We start from the raw sequence: 22,568 nt of genomic DNA on the forward strand, positions 1-22,568 counted from the left end.
TAAGGGGTCTTACATGCCAATGAGTGACAGGATGGTGAAGTGACTCCTTCTGGCTCAATTTGCCCTCATGCCCTACAGGCTGAGAACCATACCACAAGGGCCAAGCAGTCCTGCTTCCAGAAGGCTGTGCTAGATCATTTATGCAGGACCTGCTAGGAGGTTTGGAAGCTGCTTTTTCATAGGTAGAGGCCCCCTACATTCAGCACACGAGAACAGTAATTGTTGGAGAGGCTGGAAAGGAGTTTGGGAATACTGAGGCAATTCTCTTTCTTCTTATCTCAAGGCAGATGAGAAAAACTTCAAGGGGCCATTCAGAAAGCCTGTTAGAAGCCCTCTGGAGCTTGGGAAACCTAAAGGCTTGTCTTCAGTTTCTGCTCAAGGGAGACTAAGGCTGAGGCTGGGGCTGGTCACCTGGTGCCAGCACACTTTTCTACTCCTGATACAAAAATGGTGTGTCCCAGCATCTGGATGGGCTCCGCAGGGATAGCGGTAGGGGCTGGCCTGGGCGTGTTTTGATGGGATTTTGTTTAAAGGGCACAAATAAGAGTTGGTGGTCCAGGTTTCTGGAAGAAAAGTCCTATACAATCCCCAGAGGAGAGACTTTGCTCATATCAAGAAGATGCAGTGCCCACTAGGAGGTTTTTAAAAACGAAAGACAACAAATACAGCAATCATAACTCTGATACTCTGATACTCAGACCGTGCCCTTCTCCAGATTACAGCTCCACCTTCCATGAAACCTTCAGTTGTTTCCTGCTAATTTCCCTCTTGTCCTGCAAGGCCGGGGCCTGGGAGAGGTGGAGGAGAGCTGCGGTGAGGGGGATAGGGAAATTGCACACCCACTGCCTTGCTTCAGGCTGCCAGCTTAAAAGAACTGAGACTGGGGCTTAAGGAGAATCCCAAAGTTGAATGAAGTTGGGCATTTTGATGAGTACTATGTACTGAATGTTTGGGGACACAATTACTGGATTGAGACTACTTTTGTGATTAAAAGGAGCTTGGGCAGATTTAAGACTTCCCTGAAATTTTATCCCAGGGATAGAAAAGACTAATCCAGAACGATTTTGTAGTGACTATGGAAGAAAGAATAAATTTGCTTTTTTGGTTGTATTTTATCAAGTCCAGTTCATTTAATAAAATAGTTCCACATGTGAGACTGGTTTTCAAGTAATAGAGAAGTAATTGTCACTAAAATATACATTCAGCTTCCACTGTGTTTGTGTATGCCTGCATGTGTCGGTGGTGTATGGTGTGTGTGTGTGAGTGTGTGTAGGTGTGAGCATCAGAGAGAGAGAGAGGGAGAGAGAAAGAGACTGGTTCTACAATCAGAAAGGTCTTCTTGGTTTTTGCCTTGTCTATTACTGAACCATTCTGGGTGAGTCTGGTCAGTTTCTTTATCTGTAAAATGGGCATAATAATAATGCCTGTGTCATGAAGATCTTGTAAAGGGTTGAGATAGTGCTTATAAAGCATTTGGTAAAGTGCCTACTAGGCATAAGCACACAGTAAACACGAGCTATTATAATAACTGTCTACTTTTCATCCACTTGTACCCAATCCCCACACCTTTCAACTCGGGCATACATCCTATCCTCTCACCACCTCCAACCAACATCCATGGGAGAGGAAACAGGATAGACCTAAGTCATCTCTTGATTCTCTAGAACTCTTAGAACATTTAGTATTCAATAAACACGTGTCGAACGCACAAAATAAGAAGAGTCTGCTCTGAAGAACTCATTAACGGGTTAAAAATAACTTGCTATAATAAATCAGAATGGCAACTGCCCCATAAAGGATAGACAAAGTGAGGGTTCAGAGGGGTGATAGTCCATCCAGCCCTGGTTACATTGTGAGATAGTAAATTCAAGACTTCTGGACCCGTTCCCAGTTGAATGTCACAGAAATTTTTATTCATTCTGTCATTCAGTCAGGAAATATTTGAGTATCTGGCCTGTGTTTGCAGTCTTCTAGCCACTGGATATAGCTGAACATGTCGAATGCAGACTGCTTCTTAGGATCGTGAGGGTTCCTGGCTCAGGGAGGGTGAATGTGAGCTACAGGCTGAAGGAAGATGGCTCAGTAATCCCAGCCAGCAGTTCACAGTGAGGATCATGCTTTGGGGCATGCTGGGTCAGCTAGGAGAAGGCAGGAAGCAGTTAAGACTTGAGCCACCCATGGGATGACTGGTTGGATGAAGAAGCAGCCTATGCTGGTCTGCAGACTGTGGGACAGCTCTTGGTTAAGGTCATGCTAGCAGGAGACCCGAACTCTAACTGGCATTGAAAGCAGGGCTCAAACCAGAGCAATATTCTAGGACTGTTTTTTGTTTGTTTGTTTGTTTTTAGGAGATGTGTTCCTCCCTCTTTTCTTTCCTTTGTTTCTTTTAAGAGATATTCCACCTCCTTTCTTAAAGTGCTGACGGCTGATCAGTGAGGCGGCAGCGCTGTCTGTGCTGTCCCTATCTGAACCATCTGTCTGTCAAGCTGTCAGTCCCAGGGAAGGTACAGTGCAGTCTGCCTGGGCATGGCTGAGGGCCTCTGAGTGCACAGTGGCCTTTGTGGAGTTGGTGGGCAGTGAGTAGGATTTGCCCCCAGCAATCGGTTGACCAGATGACCTCAATAATTTTAACTTTCCTTCCTGATCTGTCAAATGGCCAGTCACCTTTCTCTGTTTACCTCTATCCCACAGTCTCAGAAACAGTTGTGGCTCAAGTCATATCTGTGCTCTCTGCACCTTGCCAGCAGTCTTCTGGCTTAAACAGTGTCCCTCCCCACCCCAGGAACACAGTGTTTAGGTCAAAGTTTCAGATTTTTGAATGACTTCAGGCTATTGACCATTAGGCTTAATGTAAACCTTTCTTCTTTCCATCAACCCAGTTTGATAGATAATCATTTTTTTGGCCATTTATATGTGTTTTAGAGAAATGTGTATTTATTGACTGTTTTCTGAGAAAATAGCGCCAGGCAAAATTTGTACTTAAGAGGTGAATTATCCCTCATGGATTGGCATCCACATCAGGAAACAAAAAGAAGAAAGTACTTAAAAAAAAAAAAAAAAAAAACACCAAAAACCTGCCACGTAGCATCTGGAACACCTATACTGCGATGTTCAAAAAATCCTTGACACCTTCCCAACTATGGAGAGCCCTGGGGTGATGGACAACACCTTGGCCCTTGGAGTCTGGGACCTGGGTGTTTCCCTGTCTTCCCTCTTGTCTGGGTGACTTTAATTTCAAGCACAAGAAAACATCAAGTGACATGGTGGTCCAAAGAAGATAATGAACTAAATTCTCAGTTTTCTTACTGCAATAAAGTTCTTGGACAATCCCAAGCCATGCTCAACACTCTCCTTCTCTAAACTGAAAAGTATAGAATTAGCAATTTTTAAAAGATTTATTTGTTTATTTTAGAAAGACAAAGCGAAAGAGGGGGAGGGAGGGGCAAAGGAAGAGAGAGAGAGAGACAGAATCTCAAACTGACTTCCTGCTGAGCACAGAGCCCCACACAAAGCTTGATACCAGGATCCTGAGATCAGGACCTGAGCGGAAACAAGAAACAGAAGCTTAATAGAATGAGCCACGCAGGCATTCAGAATTGAATTGACAATTTGAACAATTCAACTGCTTATGGTCTATTCCACTTTGTTTGCTGTTTCCTTTTGTTTTTCATTCATGCATTCATTTCTGTGCTCATTCATTCACTCAATCTATTACACATTCATTTGTGTAACAAAGATGTCATTTGATATCATTTGTTTTTTTAACAGGTAATGGAGGCACCCATAGAAGGAGTCAGCAAGATCAGATACTCAGACAAATGTCATTCTCTGAAAGCTGTCATAATTAAGAGTGTGGCCTTAGGTCTGATGACACACATCTGGAAACCTTTAAGGAAGCTCCGTTTTTATAACGTTTGGTCCAAGTACACTTCACTTTTGAGTGGTAAAGTGTACGTACCAAGGTAATATCAGTCTAGTTAAGAAAAAAAAAAAAAAAGAACTCTTGGCAAATTGCCAGTAACTTAGTTGCCAGGATAGGTATTTAACAGGTGGCTAAGCCGGTTAAGTCTCAGCCAAAGCCTAAAGAAGAGTATTTGCTTCAACTTAGATTTGACAAAAGGAAAATAATTCTTCATGATCTTTTCAAAGGTAATAGACTTGAATTGAGAATCAGGTGATGAATTGTGAGAGCAGAAGAGAGAAAAGGCACTATTACCTTTCTTCAAACCTCGTGGAACTGCATGACTGCAGGGAAGGTCAGAAGGACCCAGATGGAAAAGTTCATTCATGTCTGGGACATTCACCAGGGCCTCTGTCTACAGAGGAACCCTGTCATCCCAAAGCCAGTGGAAAGGAGGGAACGGTGCTGTCCGAATTTCTAGGCAGAAAATGACCCAATTCTTCATACAGAACTAAACACCTTGGAGGACCAGAAGAAATAATTCAGGTATTTACTTAGAACAGAAGAAAGAACATGTCACGGTAGAAGGCTCCCTAAAGAAAAAACATCTCTGCTCCTAACTTAGTGGGTTTCAGTGTCCTCGTCAATTAAAGAAAAAGGAATTGGAGAAAGATCACAACTGGTAACAGGCTCACAAACCTACAATGCTCCGCAGGTAAGAAATACAGATTGCAAAAGGCACTGGTGGGGCCATGCTGAATTGGAAGATTAGAAAATGTATGCTATATGTGTATTATATACATAATAGTTCTAGATACAGTTCTACTTTTAGTCCTTAGGCATTCATTTACAAGCCTTGGACCAAATTTATTTATTAAACAAATACTCATGTTTCCCTCTTGTCTCTTAATTTCCATCATTAGAAATCTACCTAATTCCTCTAAATTTAATAAGATGTGGCTTGTCACCACATTGCTGAACATAATCTACTGATCAGAGTCAGATTTTATGGGCTTCAAAAAACTTCCCTATAGTTTCCTTCCCTAGGAAATTCATGCTACAACCCCAAAACCTTCCATTCCCTTGTCAATTTGATCTAGAGGAAGGTTCTAGCTAGACAGCTAGTCACTGCCCTTACTCTACATGGGTGTTTGGTTGGCAAGAATTATCCAAGAGGCTGGCCTGAGCTTTATCCAGAACCCCCAGCCTATGGCTCCCTCCTTACCGCAGCAGCCCAACGGCCAGCTATTGCTTGAATGGAGTCCCTGTCCTTCCTGATTCTCCAGGGCAATGACTTAGTTTTCACTACTGCTGCCATGTTCTTTTCATATTAATGTGCATTTTTCCAGATCAGCCCTGTGTATCTTTCTGGGAGCCCAGGAGTGAGATAGCCCGACTGGAATCTCCTTCCGTGTGCACTCACCTTTGCTTTCATGGCTATGGTTTGCCACTCATCCGAGGACTGTAGCAAGACTTAGTTTTCTCTTAAGGTCCCCAGTTTTTCTCTTTTTAGAGCTGCTCACATACTCCACAATAGAGGCCCAAAGTTCCAAGACCCCCAGCATTCAGGACTCAGGAGCCATTTATTACTGCCATTTCTGGAAGGCACAGGCAGGGAGGGGTTGTTTCCTACTTACAGCACTTCCCTGTTTGAATTCTCTAGATTCTCCAGGACAGCCAGTGGGAGGTCAATGAGCTACATTTTTTTTTCCACCTAGGAACCCCAGAAGCCTGAGCATCTTCTCAGTAAATAAGTATTTTCTTTAGAGTCTTTTGGCAAGCAGAAATGCCTCATTATTCACCTCTGGATACCTTTTTCTTTGCTCTTCTGAGCAGGGTCTCAGATCTTTCTTTTCCTGGCTTGGATGTCAGCCAAAACATCTCCCCTTTCCCCTTTCTGTCCATTTGAAAAGCTAAATGAAAAGAGAGAAAAGGTTGACACTTTGACCTTCTCCCTACCCCCAATTCCTTTCCTTGAGTTTGGTGGTAAGAAAACTGCATGATTGAAAGTACCCACCAGGCATCTTCATCTTCCCGGGAGTTAGAACAAAGAAGGAGGGCACAGCAGCCTGCAGGAGGGCTGTTGGTTCTCACCAGCTGGAATGGGCAAGCAGGAATCTGGATACCATCAGTGAAGCCAGGCACGATGTTATATATGAGGTCTCATTTGCATCTTTAGCAGTAACACCAGGTTTTGTTTTTTTTTTTTTTTTTATCTTCCCTATTCGGAGGATTTCTGGTCTTTATTATTGACCTGCTCTTTGGAGGAATGTGCAATATTTTATAGTTCAGTTTGGGCTTTCCCTGGAGTTGGGATTGATGAGGATGTAGGGTCTGATTAGTTTTCTGTTGGTCCTATAATCTCCATTCCTTGAAAATATGTACTTCATTTTCAGGATGTCACTGAACGTTTCTTGTGGGAAGCCTACTCATGAGTCTGTAAGGACCCATTCACAGGTATGTATCTTATTATTTTCAGGATGGGCCTTGGGGACACCTTTGTGTAGGACTCTGCAGATGATTTTCTTTACCTGTAAAATGGGCATAATGTGTTATGTCTTCATAAAGCTGATGTTTGGAAGTACATTCTTGGGTAGCATGGTTCTGCATGTGCCATGCCTGTCTGTGATCATGCAAATTTTAAATTCAACCAATTAGCTAAATAAATGAGCTTATGGCTGATGAGGAATGAAAACACATTAGAAATCTTGTAGGTCAGGCATTGCTTTTATAAATGAAAAAAAATTAAACCCCAGAGAAGTTTGTCTTTCTTCTTTTCTTCTTTTGCACAAATGGTTTCCAGCTTTGCCTTCTCTGAGATTCTCAGTGTTTCCATTCTGCCTGGGGAAGAACTGTATAAAAAACTCAGACTTGGGGCATTAAGGTGTTCCTCCACCCAGAGGTTTTTATGTTCAAAAAGATCAGTGAGTAAAGGAGAAAATTTTTAATAAAAAATACTTAATCTTTATATATGGAATCTTTATATAGGAATCTTTATATGTGGAATTTTTATTTCAGTGAAGGAAATATGTTAAAATAGGGGATCCTTTTAGGTATTCTTAAAAATCACAAATTTGGGGGGTACGTTGGGGGTTCAGTTGATTAAGAATCTGCCTTCGGCTCAGGTCCTAATCCCAGGTCCTGGGACCAAGACCCATGTTTGGGGCCCTGCTTAGTGGGGAGACTGCTTCTGTGTCTCCCTCTGCCTCTTCTCTTGTGCTCTCTCTTTATCACTTACTCTCTCTCTTAAGTAAATAAACAAAATCTTTTTCTTTAATTTTTATTTTTTATTATGTCCTGTTAGCTAGCATACATAATAAATAAGATCTTTTGGAAAACTACAAATTTTTAAAAATATAAAATATAAATTTTTAAAAATATATCACTTGCAACAATCCAATTTAATGTAATAACTACTATAATAATGAATAGTACTTATTGGGTATTTCCTATGGCCTAGCATTGATTTAATGCTTTACATGTTTAAACTCATTTAATATCTTTTAACAAATGAGGTCCTATGAGTTAAGTATTTTAATTATCCTTGTTTAAAGATGGGGAAACCAAGGCACAAAGCTAGCAAGAGGCATGTATTGTGTGCCATGTGCCAAGCTTGATATTGCTACACATGAGGGTTACAAAAATGACTTGGATGGCATCTCTATCTTCACGGAACTCAGAATCCAGTAGCGGACTGAGACTAGGAAACCGATTATGACACTGTGTTGAACTGACCCATTCCAGGGACCAGGGTTGTGGAGGCTGCAGGGATGTTAACGTAGGAGGGATCCAGAAGCACCTGTTCTAGCTGCAGGGCCTCTTTAATAAAGAGTGGATACAGAGCTCACAGGTCAAATTCCAGGAGAGACTGATGGGCACCCTGTGCTGCATTGTCTGCTGCACATCCAGGAGCGGTGTATGAAGTAGAGCTGTGGTGGTAAAAGGAGCGGTGCGGTGGGGCGGGTGGGCAGTAAGTTACCTGACCCTGTTCTGCTTCTGCTCTGGTCCTACTTTGTCTCTGCTTTGGCTCCTGAGTCTCATCCCTCTAATAGGGAGTTTCTCAACAGTTCTTTGTCTTTAAACGGACCAATCTTGGCATTGTAGAGATAAAATGAGTAAGGTTTGGGGACTTCTCTGTATCTCAAGTCTTGCCTCTTTCCATTCATTGCAGGAAGGATGAAATGCTTGTGTGTTTGCATTTTAAAACAGGCTTCATCAAAGTGTCACAGACATGGGCTTCTCCCATAGGAGAACCCATCTGCTCTCTCCACTGGCCTCACCGAGGGCTCTTCAGGACTTTGTGATCCAAGGTATCTTGGTTCTCCTTTCTGTTACCATTGCTTTGGGGTTCTGTGGTGTTTCAATTTCCTGCCTTCTGGGAACTTTCTAGAAGTACAGAGCCTCTATTTATTCCAGTTTTGCATTTGTTATAGTATGAAGCCTTTTGGTGTGAGCAGCTGCATATTAACATTTATTATGCCTACAGTCTAAGTGCATCACCGTTTTTAAGAGTTGGATTTTCTTTGCACCGATATCAACAGGTAAAGGCCAAAAGGAGTGCCCTATGGCTGAGACCATTTTTTCCTTTTGTTCCTCTTCTTTCTGATCAAAGACAGTCATAGCATTGCTAGAGCCATTCTACAGGGACATATTTACCAGCCCAGTATATTTCCTTGGGTCTTTAGCTACTCAAAAAGAAGAGTTCTCTCTTCTCAGCACAGGATTTCCACTGTCCCTTTAAAATGGGCAGGATACGTTAGAGTGATGAGCAAACCTGATAGCAAGTGTAGCGATTCCTTCTGAGAGGAGGTTTAGCAAGTATTAAGAAGTCATGGTGAGGATTAAAGATGCTTAGGAGCTATTTCTCTATTATCAGAGACACTGTGAGGGGAGATTAGTGGGAGAATCAATTAATCAAAAAGTACTTATGGAGAACCTACTCTGTGATGGGCCGTATGTCTATACACTGATGCATAAAGCATGTTTTTCATCTCAGAGAGCTTGAAATCACCTTGGATAGTGCGAGGTGTATACCACACACAGTTCCACATAGCCTGAGGCGGTGCCCACTTGATCTCTGTGGAAATGAGTGATGGTGGACTGGGAAAGTCAGCTTGAGCTGTGCCTAGAAAGCTGGATTGGCTTTTGATGTGTGCAGGACAGGAAGGCTTTCCAGACCATAGAAACTGTGTGCATATCTTTGATTTCTACTGTATTCCCTTGCTGCTAATTAGATGATAGGTTTTTCGATTTAATTTCTGTAATGTTATTCAATCCATTCTCAAATGACTCGTTTTACATTTGTTTGTTTGTTTGTCTTTTTTCTGAGCACAGACCCAAGAACATACTAGGTAAAATGAGAGAACCTTATAAATAGAAGACAATAATCAGACTGTCTTAAAGGACCAGAGGAAGGAGTTTAGCTCACTCCTAGCTAGTAGAAAGTAAGGAGGAAAGGAATCCTTGCAAGGAGAGTGCCGGAGAGAGGGACTCTGCACCTTCTGTGTGTAAACCAACTTTGCTCAAATCTGTGACTAACCTCTTAAAAAATGCATGCGCAAGGCAGACTTCAAGCATTTCAGCTAAGGAATGAAGAATGGACGGAGATTTCAGCCACTCCCCACTAAAAGCTAGATTGAATTTTGAATCTACATCTACCTAATTGGCCACTAAAACAAAAAAAAAAAATCAGACTCTTTGGAGGGCTGTGTCTGGGTCCAGAGTTCCTATACTGTATGTATCACATACAGTGTTTAGAAGGCAATTCAAATTTATTAGATATACACCAAAATGATGGTATAGGAGTTCCCAGTTTCTGTCCCTCTGCAAAGATCAATAATTAGAGAGTTATCCATGAACAAAAGACAGCCCTAGGACAGCTCTGAAGTATACTAAAAAACAAACAAACAAACAAAAAAACCACCACCACCACCACCAACAACAACAACAAAAAACACCAACAAAAAACCAAAAACCAAAAAACAAAAAACTTCAGGGACACAGAGGAACAAAAAATCTGAGAATAACTGCACAAGGAGGGAAAGAAGACAACTTTATTTATCTATGTCATCCTGCCTCTCAGACCAGTATTGCTTGGTGCCAAGAGGGAACTTACCAATTAGAAAAGGTTCCCCTTGCCAGAGCTGTGTGTGCAACCATCTTCCTCAGCCTTTCAGGACACTGTGTGAGGGTCTCACTTTGGTTTCACCTAACCCAGACCAGCAAAGCTGAGCCATATAGAGAGGACTAAGAGCAGGGAACAAGGGCAAGTCTCCCAGGAGCAACCACACTGTGAGAGCAGTCACAGTTTGCAGTGACCTGTTTTGTAGCCAAACCCAGCAGATTTCACCATAAATGAGCCTGTGGCCATCTGAGCTGCTGTGGATTCCCTGCAGAAATCACCAGATTTTACCCCCATAGGTATTTTTGCTAATGCCATCCATCAGAGTCCCTGCTCTCCCCTACCTCAGCTCAGGAACTGCTTTAACAGCCAGCTCAGACCTCCACAGCTGTGCGAATGTAAGACACTAACCTAGATCCTCACATTTGATCCCCACACCTGAGCCAGGTGTGGACTTGGGGCTGGCCTCTTAAATGTTCTTCCATGCTGTTGGCCCGGAAGCTTGTTAACAGGCTCCACTGGAGTATGCATGGGAGGTGGCAGTAGGGAGCAGATTATGTTGCCATGGGAGAGAGCACACCAGTCAGGTGTCAGGGTCTCCATGGATGCTTGTAGGCTCTGATCAGGCCCTGTCTTCTGTCTTTGGCCTGCACTGCTTTGTTTGTGGCAGCTAGCACGCTATGCAAAACTGTGTACATAAGCACACTCCAGGTTTGACCTCTGTTACAGGCCTCCACTAGCATGTGTTCATGATGAGATCTAGCAGCCATGATAATCCACTCTGACAACAGAGGCCCCCACAGCTACCAGTGAGCATGTAGATGGCCCCAACTCTCACTGCCCACCTTGCTCCTTACACTATATGGGCATCTGTGATCAAACTCTGGAAGTACACAGCCACTGGCAACTAGACCATACATCTGAGTGAATGTGCACCAATGACTCTGGTTACCTTTAATGTCTACCCATGGACCTACCACAGGATCTGGAGTTGCCACTGAAGATTTCAACACCCCTTGGAGACACTGCAGAACCTTGCAATGCTTGTTAATTACCAGACAGATGCTGTGGACAACACGGGCCTGGCCAAAGAGATATATAACCACTGCCCCTCTGATCCAGTGCCTGCACACATCCCTGCAGTTGCTGCCCTGTACCACTAAACCTGGGATCACAACATGCTCCAGAATGCTACAAACCAGAGGTTGTTGGGTCTTACCTTACTGAAGTCAGTCCATAAAGTCTGGAAAAGGTGACTGCTTCTTCAAACATGCATATTCCTACACAATGCTATAAGGATCATCAAGAATCAGAGAAACTTCACTCTGTTGAATGTATATAGTGACCTTAAGTATCTGGCCCCAAAGAGATGGTGGTCCAGGAATTGACTGACAAAAAATTCAAAGCAATTGTTTTAAAGAAGCTCAGAGAGCTATAAGAGAACACAGATAAACTTAGCAATATCAGGAAAACAATTCAAGAACAAAATGAGAAATTCAACAAAGAAAAAGGAACCAAACAAATTTTGGAGCTAAAAAATACAATGCCTGCATTGAAGAATTCAATGGTGAGCTTCAACAGCAGACTTGACCAAGCAGAAGAAAGAATCAGTGAGCTAGCAGATAGCAATTGAAATTATCCAGAGGATAAAAAAAGAATGAAAAAGAATGAAGAAATCCTATGAGACTTAAAGACACCATTAAAAGAAACAAGTGTACACATCATTGGCATCCCAGAAAGAGAGAAATGAGAAAAGTGTAGAAAGGTTATGTAAAGAAATAATGGTTGAGAACTTACCAAAACTGGGGAGAGATTTGGACATCCAAGTTGATAAAGTTAATAGCTCCCCCCAAAAGTTTAATCCCTAACAATATTCTCTAAGCCACATTATAATAAAACTGTCCAAAATCAAAGACAACGTGAGGTTTTTAAAAACAAGAAAAAAATATCTCATGCAAGGGAACCCCCATAGGACTATTAGTAAATTTCTTGGCAGACACCTTGTAGGTCAGAAAAGATTGGGATGGTATACCCAAAGTGCTAAAACAAAACAAAACAAAACAAAACAAAACAAAACAAAAATCTGCCAAACAAGAATATTTTACCCAGTGAAGTTGTCCTTCATAAAAGAAGGAGACATAAAGACTTTCCCTAACAAAAGCTGAGAAAGTTAATTACCAATAGACCTACCTTACAAAAAATGCTGAAAGAAATTCTACAAGCTGAAATGAAAGGAGACTAATTAGTAGCATGAAAGCATCTGAAAATATACAATATGTAGATAAAGGTAAGGATACAGTCAGATTCAGAATTCTCAAATGTAATATTTGTAACAGTGTAATAATGTAATATGGTGGTTTGTTAACCACATATCTAGTATAAAGATTAAAAGACAAAGGTATTAGAAATGGCTATAGCTATAATAATTTCAATGGGTGGATTATATAAAAAGATGTAAATCATGACAACAAAAACATAAAAGAAGAGAGAGTAGAGTTTTGTATTTGATCACAGTTAAGTTGTTATCAGTGTAAAATAAACTGTTACACTGGTAAGGTGTTTTGTTCAAGCCTCACAGAAACGACAAAGCAAAAACCTACATTAGATTCTTTAAAGACAAAGAGAAGAACATCAAAGCATAGCTCTATGGAAAGTCATCAGTTCCCAAAGGAAGGCAGTAATAGGCAAAGAACAGAACAAGGAATCTACAAAGCAGCCAGAAAACAATTAATAAGATGGTGTTAATAAGTTCTAACCTATCAATAATTACTCCAAATGTAAGTGGATTGAATCCTCCAATTGAAGGACATAGAGTGACTGAAAGGATAAAGCAAAAACAATACCCAACTAAATCGCTGCTTATAAGAGATTCATTTCAGCATCAAGGGCACACAGAGACTCAAAGTAAAGAGATAGAAAATTATACTCCATGTGCGTGGAAACCAAAAGAGAGCAAGTGTAGCTATATTTACATTTATATCAAACAAAATAGACTTTAAGACAAAACTGCTTAAGAGACAAAGAATCATCATACAGTAATAAACGGGTCAATTCATCAAGAAGACACAATTGTCAGTTTAAATGCACCCAAATCAGAGCACTTACATATATTAAGCAAATACTAAGAGATCTGAAGGGACAAACACACAACAGTACAAAAATGGTAAACAAACAAACAAAATCTTTAATACCACACTTTCAACAATGGATAGATCACCTAAACAGAAAATTAATGAGGAAGTGTTGAACTTGAAAGACAAATAAACCTAACAGGAATATGTAGAACATTCCATCCAATAGCTGCAGAATACACATTCTTTTCAAATGCACATGGGTCATTCTCCAGGATAGACCATAGGATAGGCCACAAAAAGAATGTTAGCAATTTTTTTTTTTTTACTTCTTCTTTTTAAAAAAAATTTAAATTTAAATTCAATTAATTAACCTATAATGTATTATTAATTTCAGAGGTAGAGTTCAGTGATTCATCAGTCTTATATAACACCCAGTGCTCATTATATCACATGCCTTCTTAATATCCATCACCCTATTACTCCATCCCTTTACCCCATTCCCTGTCAGCAACCCTCAGTTTGTTTCTGATGATTAAGAGTTCTTATGGTTTGTCTCCCTCTCTGATTTCACCTTGTTTTATTTTTTCCTGTCTTTCCCTATGATCCTCTGTTTTGTTTCTTAAATTCCACATATGAGTGAGATTATATGATAATTGTCTTTCTCTGATTGACTTCTTTCACATAGCATAACACCCTCTAGTTCCATCCATGTTATTGCAAATGGCAAGATTTCATTTTTTTAGTGACTGAGTAATATTCAATTATACGTATATACCACATATTCTTTATCTATTCACCTGCTGATGGATATCTGGGATCTTTCCATAGTTTGGCTGTTGTGGATATTGCTGCTACAAACATAGTAGTGCACATGTTCCTTTGGATCACTACATTTGTATCTTTGGGGTAAATACCTAGTAGCACAATTTATGGGCTATTGGGTAGCTCTATTTTAATTTTTTGAGGACCCTCCATACTGTTTTCCAGAATGGCTGCTCCAGCTTGCATTCCCACCAGCAGTGTAGGAGGGTTCCCCTTTCTCCGCATCCTTGCCAACATTGGCCATTTCCTGACTTGTTAATTTTAACCATTCCAACTGGTGTGAGGTGATATCTATTTGTGGTTTTGATTTGTATTTTCTGGATTCAAACTCTCACTCTGCAGATGACATGATGCTTTACATGGAAAACCCAAAAGACTCTACCCCCAAATTGTTGGAACTCATACAGGAAGTAAGCAAAGTGGCAGAAGTAAGATCAATGCACAGAAATCATTTACTTTTCTGTACACTAACAATGAGACAAAAGAAAGAGAAATTAAGGAGTCAATCCCATTTACAACTACACCAAAAACTGTAAGATACTAGGTATAAACCTAAACAAAGATGCAAATGATCTGTACTCAGAGAACTATAGAATGAACACTCATGAAAGAAACTGAGGGAGTCACAATGAAATGGAAAAATACTCCATGCTCGTGGATTGGAAGAACAAATATTGTTAAAAACTCTATGCTACCTAGAGCAATCTATTCATTCAATGCAATTCCTATCAAAATACTATCAACTTTTTTCACAGAGCTGGAACAACCTCTTAGCAAGTTTAAAAAGATTAAAATGATACCAGATGTCTTTTCTGACCATAATAGTATGAAACTAGAAATCAGAATAGGAGGAAAGCTGGAAATTTCACAAACATGCATCTATTAAACAACACACTCCTGAAAAAAATCAATGGGTCAAAGAAGAAATCAAAAGGGAAATAAAAATATCTTGAAACAAATGAAAATGGAAAGACAATGTATCAAAACCTATGGGACGCTGAAAAATTAGTTCTAAGAGGGAAGCTTATAGTTATAAGTGCTTATATTAAAAAAAAAAAGATGGCAAATAAAAAAACCAAACTACACCTCAAGAAAGCAGAATAAGGACAAACTAAGGCCAAAGTTAGAAGAAGAAAGGAAATAACAAAGATCAGACCAGAAAAAAAAAAAAAAGAGAGAGAGAGAGAGAGAAAAGAAAAAGAAATACAGGCCAGGGAAACATTAGAAATGATCAACAAACTTAAGGACTATTTTTTGAAAAGATAAACAACATTGGCAAGACTTTTGCTAGACTAAGAAAGAGAGAAGTTTCAAATAATTTAAATCAGAAGTGAAAGCAGAGGTATTACAAGTGATACTACAGAAATACAAAGGATTGTAAGAGACTACTATGAATAGTTATATGTCAACAAATGGAATGATCTAGATGGAACAGATAAATTCAACCTACCAAGATTGAATCATGGACAAATAGGATGTCTGACTGAATCTATAAACAAAAACCTCCCAACACAAGAAAGCCTAGGACCAGATGGTTTCACTAGTGAATCTACCAAACATTAAAAAAATTAATGTCAATCCTTCTCAAACTTCCAAAAAATTGAAAGAAGAGAACATTTTCAAGCTTATTTTACAAGACCAGTATGACCTACATACCATGGCCAAATAAAGATGCAAGAGAAGAAAATTATACGCCAATATCCTTGATGAATATAGAAGTAAAAATTTTTAACAAAGCAATAACAAACCAAACTTAACATTACCTTAAAAAAATCATATACCATGATTAAGAGGAGCTTATCTTTGGGATGCAATGATAGTTCAACATATGCAAATCAATAAATGTAATATACCACTTTAATAAAATAAAATATAAAAATCATATGATCATCTCAATAGACAAAAAGCATTTGATAAAATATACTATGGAAAACAGTATGGTGTTTCCTCAAGAAATTAAAAGTTGAACTATCAAAGGATGAAGCAATCCTCCTCCTGGGTATATATCCAAAGGAAATGAAAAGAATCTAGAAGAGGATCTGCACCCTTATGATCATTGCAACATTGTTCACAATGGTTAAGATATGGAAACAACCTACATGTTCATCAGTAGATGAATGAATACAGTAGATGTGGTATAAATGTACAATGGAATATTATTCAGCTGTGAGACAGAAGAAAATTCTGCCATTTGCAACAACATGGACAAGTCTCGAGGGCATTATGCTGAGTAAAACAAGTCAGAGAAAGAGCAGATATTGTATGATAGAACTTAAATGGGAAATCTGCAAAACCTGAACTCGGAAAGAGAAGAGTCACAGCAATGACCAGGAGGGGGTGGGTAGGGAAAATGCGAAGACATTGGTGAAAGGGTATGTACCTCCTGTCATAAGACGAATAACATCTGGGGATCTAATGTACATCATCATGATTATATTAAGGAGGGTACGTGTTGTGATGAGCACTGGATGTTATATGTTACTAATGAATCACTGAACACTACATCAAAAAGTAGTGATGTGGCTAACTGAATATAGTAACAGAAAGTTAATAATACTGTATTACATACTTGAAAGTGAACCTTAAATGTGCTCAACACAAAAAGCAAATGGCAATTATGTGACATGAAGATGTTAGCTAATGCTATGGTGGTGATTATTTTGCAGTAGGTAAGTCTATCAGTTCACCGTGTTATACATCTTAAACTTACATAATATTATATATCAGTTATAACTCAGTAAGCCTGGACCAAAATAAAACTAAAATCAAATTTGTTAGACATAGGACAAAACAGGAAAATACAGCACCTTATATTTAAGAGATAAGGCAATCAGAGAGACTGATCCAGATATTTTATTTAGTAGGTATAGAGTTCAAGAATGTTAAAAAAATGATAGTAATGAATGAACAAATAGGATATTTCAGGAGATGAACTATAAATATAAAAAATGAAAATGCTAGAATTAAAAAAATGCAGTAAGATAAAATTTTACAATTAAAAAATTCACTTAGTGAATGTAAAAGCATACTGTACTGACAATGACAAAAGAAAAAGAGAATAAAGAGTCAGTATACTTAAAAATATATCAGTAGAGGTTATCCAATTGGAAGGACAAAATACTTTTTAAGACAAAAAGAAGCCTCAGAAATGTCCAAGACCATGGCAAAATTCTAACAGACATGTAATTGTAGTCTCCAAAAGACAGGAGAGAGTACAGAATAACTATTTGCATAAACGAATAATGAAAAAATTTTGTTTGGTGAAAACTTAAATTACAGATTCAAGAACTCTGAAAACTGATGATAAAGACAAAGAAAATCACAGCTCTACATAACTATTAAAAACCAAAAATTCAAAGAAAATCTCGAACACAACCAGAGAAGGAAGTCACAGTACTCAAAGAGAGCAATGGTCAGATGACAATGGAGGCCAGAGGGCAGAAAAATGGCATCCTTCAAGTGCTGAAGGCAAAACCTGCCAAGCCAGAATTCTTCTAAAATGGAGACAAAATACAGATGGTTTGCAGATGAATGAAAACTAAGAGAATTTATCACCGACAGATGCGCCTGGTGAAAAGTACAGAATGAAGTTGATCAGGTCAAGAGAAAATGATACCTTATGGAAATCTGGACTTTCACGAAGAATTGAAGGGGGCACAGATGCTAAATACAGGATAAATGTAAGAGTTTGATTTATGTTTTTAGAAAGTGCACTTCAGTAAGCAAAAATGATTCCATTGTAGGGTTAATAACATAGATAGATAAAATATATTTGACAAGAAAAGCAAAAAGGAGCAGCAAGTTATAAATACATAGTTGAAAGATTATTACATTTTATATGATGTGGTCCAATATTAACTTTAGGTATGTAGTGAAAAATTAAAGATATATTTTGTAATTCCTAGCAACTATTAAAAAAGGGACAGTTTAAAGGACTAGTAGACAAATTAAAATTGAATCTAAAACAAAAATAAAAAGTCTGGAAAGAAATAACTGAGAAACAGGAAACAGAGGTATGAACAAAGAAATATGATAATATTGTGGATTTAAATCCAGTATACATATACATTAAGTGGACTATAAAGATTCCAGTCTAAAGGCAGAGAGATTGGAATGGATGGAAAAAAAAAAGCAGGGTACAATTATATGCTATTTACTAGATATGAGCTTTAAAGATTATTTATTTATTTATTTATTTGACAGAAAGAGAGATCACAAGTAGGCAGAGAGGCAGGCAGAGAGAGAAGGGGAAGTAGGCTCCCTGCTGAGCAGAGAGCCAGATGTGGGGCTTGATCCCACAACCCTGAGATCCTGACCTGAGCCGAAAGCAGAGGCTTAACCCCCTGAGCCACCCAGGTGCTCTAGATATGAGCTTTAAATGTAAAGACAGACGGGTTGAAAGAAAATGGATGGATAAAGATACGACATACAAAGAGTAGGCATAAGACAGCTGGAGTGGCTATGTTAATATTAGATAAAGTAGATTTCAAAACAAGAAGTATTACCAAAGATAAAACAACACCTTTCATAATGATAAAAGGATAAATTCATACATAACACAATATATAATAATTATAAAGGGTTATGCACCTAACAGTAGAGCTTTCAAAAGCTCTATTAAAGGAGATACCGAAAAATCCACAATATCAGGTTGTGCTTTTAACATCCTTCCCTTAAATGTTGGGAAACTTATTTGATCCTCTCCCCAAATTACTGAAGATATAGAATATCTGAACAACGCAGTCAACAATTGTGATCTAATTAATATTCATAAACTACTTTGTCCAACAACTGTGGATAACATTCTTTTCAAACACATATGATGTGTTTCCCAAGATAGACTATATATTGGGTCATAAATCAAGACTCAGTCATGTAACATTGAAATCATATAGATCATGTTCTTTACAATGGAATTAAATTTTAAACCAATAATAAGATAGCTAGAAAACTTGAGTATTTGTCAACCAGTTTCTAAATAATCCATGGGTCAAAGAAGAAATCACCTAGAACATTAGAAAATATAACTAAATGATCATGAAAATATAATATATTAGAATTTGTTTCTAAAGCGGTGTCTAGAAGACAATTTACAACATTAAAATGCTTCTACCAAGACAAAAGAGTATAATATCAATGGTCTAAAATTGTATCTTAAGAAACTAGAAAAAGAAGATCAAAAACCCAAAGTGAATGTAAGAAAATAAATAACAGATAAGAGCAGAAATCAACGAAATAGAAATAGAAATAGAAAATCACAGATAGAGAGAACAAAGCCAAAGCTGATTCTACGAAGAAAAACAACAAAACTGATAAACTTCTAGCTGAAGAAGAAAAGAAAAAAACAACAAATCTATGGAGATAGATATATAGAGATATATATATATATATATATGTATGTATATGTATACATATATATATGTATGTATATACATATATATATCTCCATAGATTTCTGTTGTGTTGTGTGCATATATACACACACATATACACACAAACAAATAGTATATGATATAATGATATATAATACAATGCATAATATTATAATATATATTACATATGTATCATATATAAAACATACATATATAAAATAAGGAATATTATAAACAACTAATGTCATTAAACTTGACAACATAATTGAAAGAAATATTATTATTATTATTATTATTTTTAAAGGTTTTATTTATTTATTTGACAGAGAGATACACTGTGAGAGAGGGAACACAAGCAGGGGCATTGGGAGAGGGAGATGCAAGCTTCCCGCTGGGCAGGGAGCCTGGTGCAGGGCTCGATCCCAGGACACTGAGATCATGACCTGAGTCAAAGGCAGGTGCATCACTGACTGAGCCACCCAGGTACCCAGAAATAAATATTTTATTTTATTTTTAGAGAGAGCAAGAGTGGAGGTGATGGTGTGGGCAGTGGGGGCAGAGGGAAAGAGAGAATCCATGTTCAGCACAGAGTCTGATGCGGGGCTCAGTCTCATGATCCCGAGGTCATGACCTGAGCCTGTACCGAAATCCAGACACTTAACCGACTGAGCAACCTAGGTGTCCCAAAGAAACAAACATAAAAAACAAAACAAAACAAAACAAAGAAAAAAACAAAACAAAACAAAAACCCCACACAAAAAAACAATTACCAGTGGATGCAACATGGAATAGAAAATTTTAAGAGCCCTGTATCTATTAAAGCAATTAAATTTATTATCCCACAAAGAAAACTCCAGACCCATATTGTTTCACTGGCAACTTCTCTGAACATTAAAGGAAAAAATAGTACCATTCTTCATAAACTCTTTCAAGAAATAAAAGGTAACTTTTACTGAGTACTTATTTCCCAGACACTGTGCTAAGACTTCCATATATATTCTCTTGTCTTACTCTGTAAATATTCCTATGAGGTAGGTCATACATCATCCCCATTTTACAAATGAGGAAAGAGGCTTAAACAGGCTAAGTAAATTACCTCAGTTCTCATAGTTAATCAAGGGAATAGCCCAGACTTGACCTTGAGGAATTTTGCTTTGAAACTTGTATTCGACAAATATGCTACATTGTTTTCCCGATGGGACTACCATGAAGCTTTCCATAACATATCGTTGGACACACAGTAGGCTCACAGTATATATTTGTCATGTGAGTGAACAATGGAAACAGCTGAAGTCTTCTGGTAAGGAAATACTTATCTTAAGATTTAAAGGCCCAAAATGTAAAAACGAGGACCATAACACTCAAGGATAACCTTGGATTCTCTTTCATGACGAACTCTTGCTTCTTGACATTTTAAAGTGATCTGTAGCCTCCAGATTCTTTTGTTCCTTGTACCTTCAGCGCCCTCTGCCCTTCCATCAACTTATCCCCAGGGCATAAGAATATCTCTCTCTGCTTCCAAGATAACCTGATTCCATGTGCTTCTGGCATTCTCAGTCCTCCTGTTTAAGTCAGGGAAGCTGCACTTAGGAAACTTTTGTCTGGTTTTTCAGAGTTTGATCATGGTGAGGGGTGGGCAATGGTGGGTTGACAGTGGAGGCGCTCCCTCTAAAATTTATCTTTGTTATTTAAGGTAAAAAGGCGATAAAATATAGCTCTTTACCAATTTGGTAAGTATAAGATTAGAAAAGTGCCATTTATGAGTGAGATATTTTTACACATTATTGCTTAAAATCTCTGTTTCTGGGAATCTCTTGCTCCTCCTGTGGGCCTTATAAATTGCAACTACAACTCGTTACTCTGTGTTTATGTTACAGCAATGGAGATGCCAAGTGTCAGAGAAAGAAAAGAGCTGAAAAAAGTTGATGAGCTAAGCATGATGCCACTGTAAATGGGAAAAACTGTAGATTTCTGACTGAAAAAAAAAAATCCATTTAGTTAGTTAGTTAAAAATAGGAAGGAATCTATATCCCCCAAACGGCAATATTGGGAATGGTTTTCAAATGTTTTCACTGGGGATTTTTGGGGGGCAGGGCAGGGGGAGGGGGGCAGGCAGCTGGCGAGGAGGGAAGGGGTAGGTGGCAAGTAGTTCTTTTTATTTTTTTAAATTTTATTGAGGAGCAATTTACCACAAAATTCATTCATTTTAAGAGCACGGTCAAATGATTTCTTTTTTAAGTTTACCGAGTTGTACAATCATCAATGTAGTCCAGTTTTAGAACAGTTTTGTTACCCTGATAAGAGCCCTCATGTCCAATAATAGTTAATTCCCGTTTGATTCCAGCCCCAGGCAACCACTAACCTACTCTCTGTCTCTATAGATTCAACTGTTCTGGACATTGGTAGAAATGGAATTATACAGTATGTGACACTTTTTTTTTTTCCTAAGATTTTATTTATTATTTGTCAGAAAGAGAGAGAGAGAGAGAAAGTAAGGGGGGGGGATCATCAGGCAGAGGGAGAAGCAGGCTCCCTGCTGAGCAAGGATTCCTAATGCGGTTCTCAATCCCAGGATGGGATCATGACCTGAGCTGAAGGCAGATGATTAACCCACTGAGCCACCCAGTCATCCCTATGTGGTTCTTTATAAGAAGTTGCATGTTTTGTTTTTTTCTTAACTTAAATTCAATTAGCCAACATCTAGTACATCATTAGTTTCAGATGTAGTGTTCAATAACTCGTCAGTTGCATGTAACACCCAGTGCTCATCTTAGTTTCATGTTTCCAACTTCGTGTCACTTGTTTGAGGTTCATCCGTGTTGCAGTATGTTTTACTGATTCACTCCTTTTTATTGCTGAATAATTTTCCACTCCATAGACGTGTTTATCCATTTACCAGTTGGTAGATTCATAGGTTGCTTCCAGGTTTGGCTTTTATGATTAACTTGCACTGGGATTTAACCTGTTGCTTTGTTCCCAGGCTAGAAGGTCAATGAAACTCAAATACACCTTTACATGTAAGTGGATGTTTGGACAAGTGGTTTACTAGAAATGAAAATGCCTGATACAATCAACATGCAACACACATATATTGAGTGCTTGCCCAGTACTAGGACTAATGGATATTGTGAGGAATACACTTAAGATAGAAATTGTCTTTATTCATTACAGAGCTTCATTTTGCTTGGGGAGACAGAAAATAAGAAAAGAGAAAAAGAAAGAGAAAAAAAGGAAAGGAAGGAAGGAAGGAAGGAAGGCAGGTAGAAGGAAGGAAAGAA

This window comes from Mustela erminea, chromosome 9 (assembly GCF_009829155.1).
Source record: "Mustela erminea isolate mMusErm1 chromosome 9, mMusErm1.Pri, whole genome shotgun sequence".
NCBI classification, from domain to species: Eukaryota; Metazoa; Chordata; class Mammalia; order Carnivora; family Mustelidae; genus Mustela; species Mustela erminea.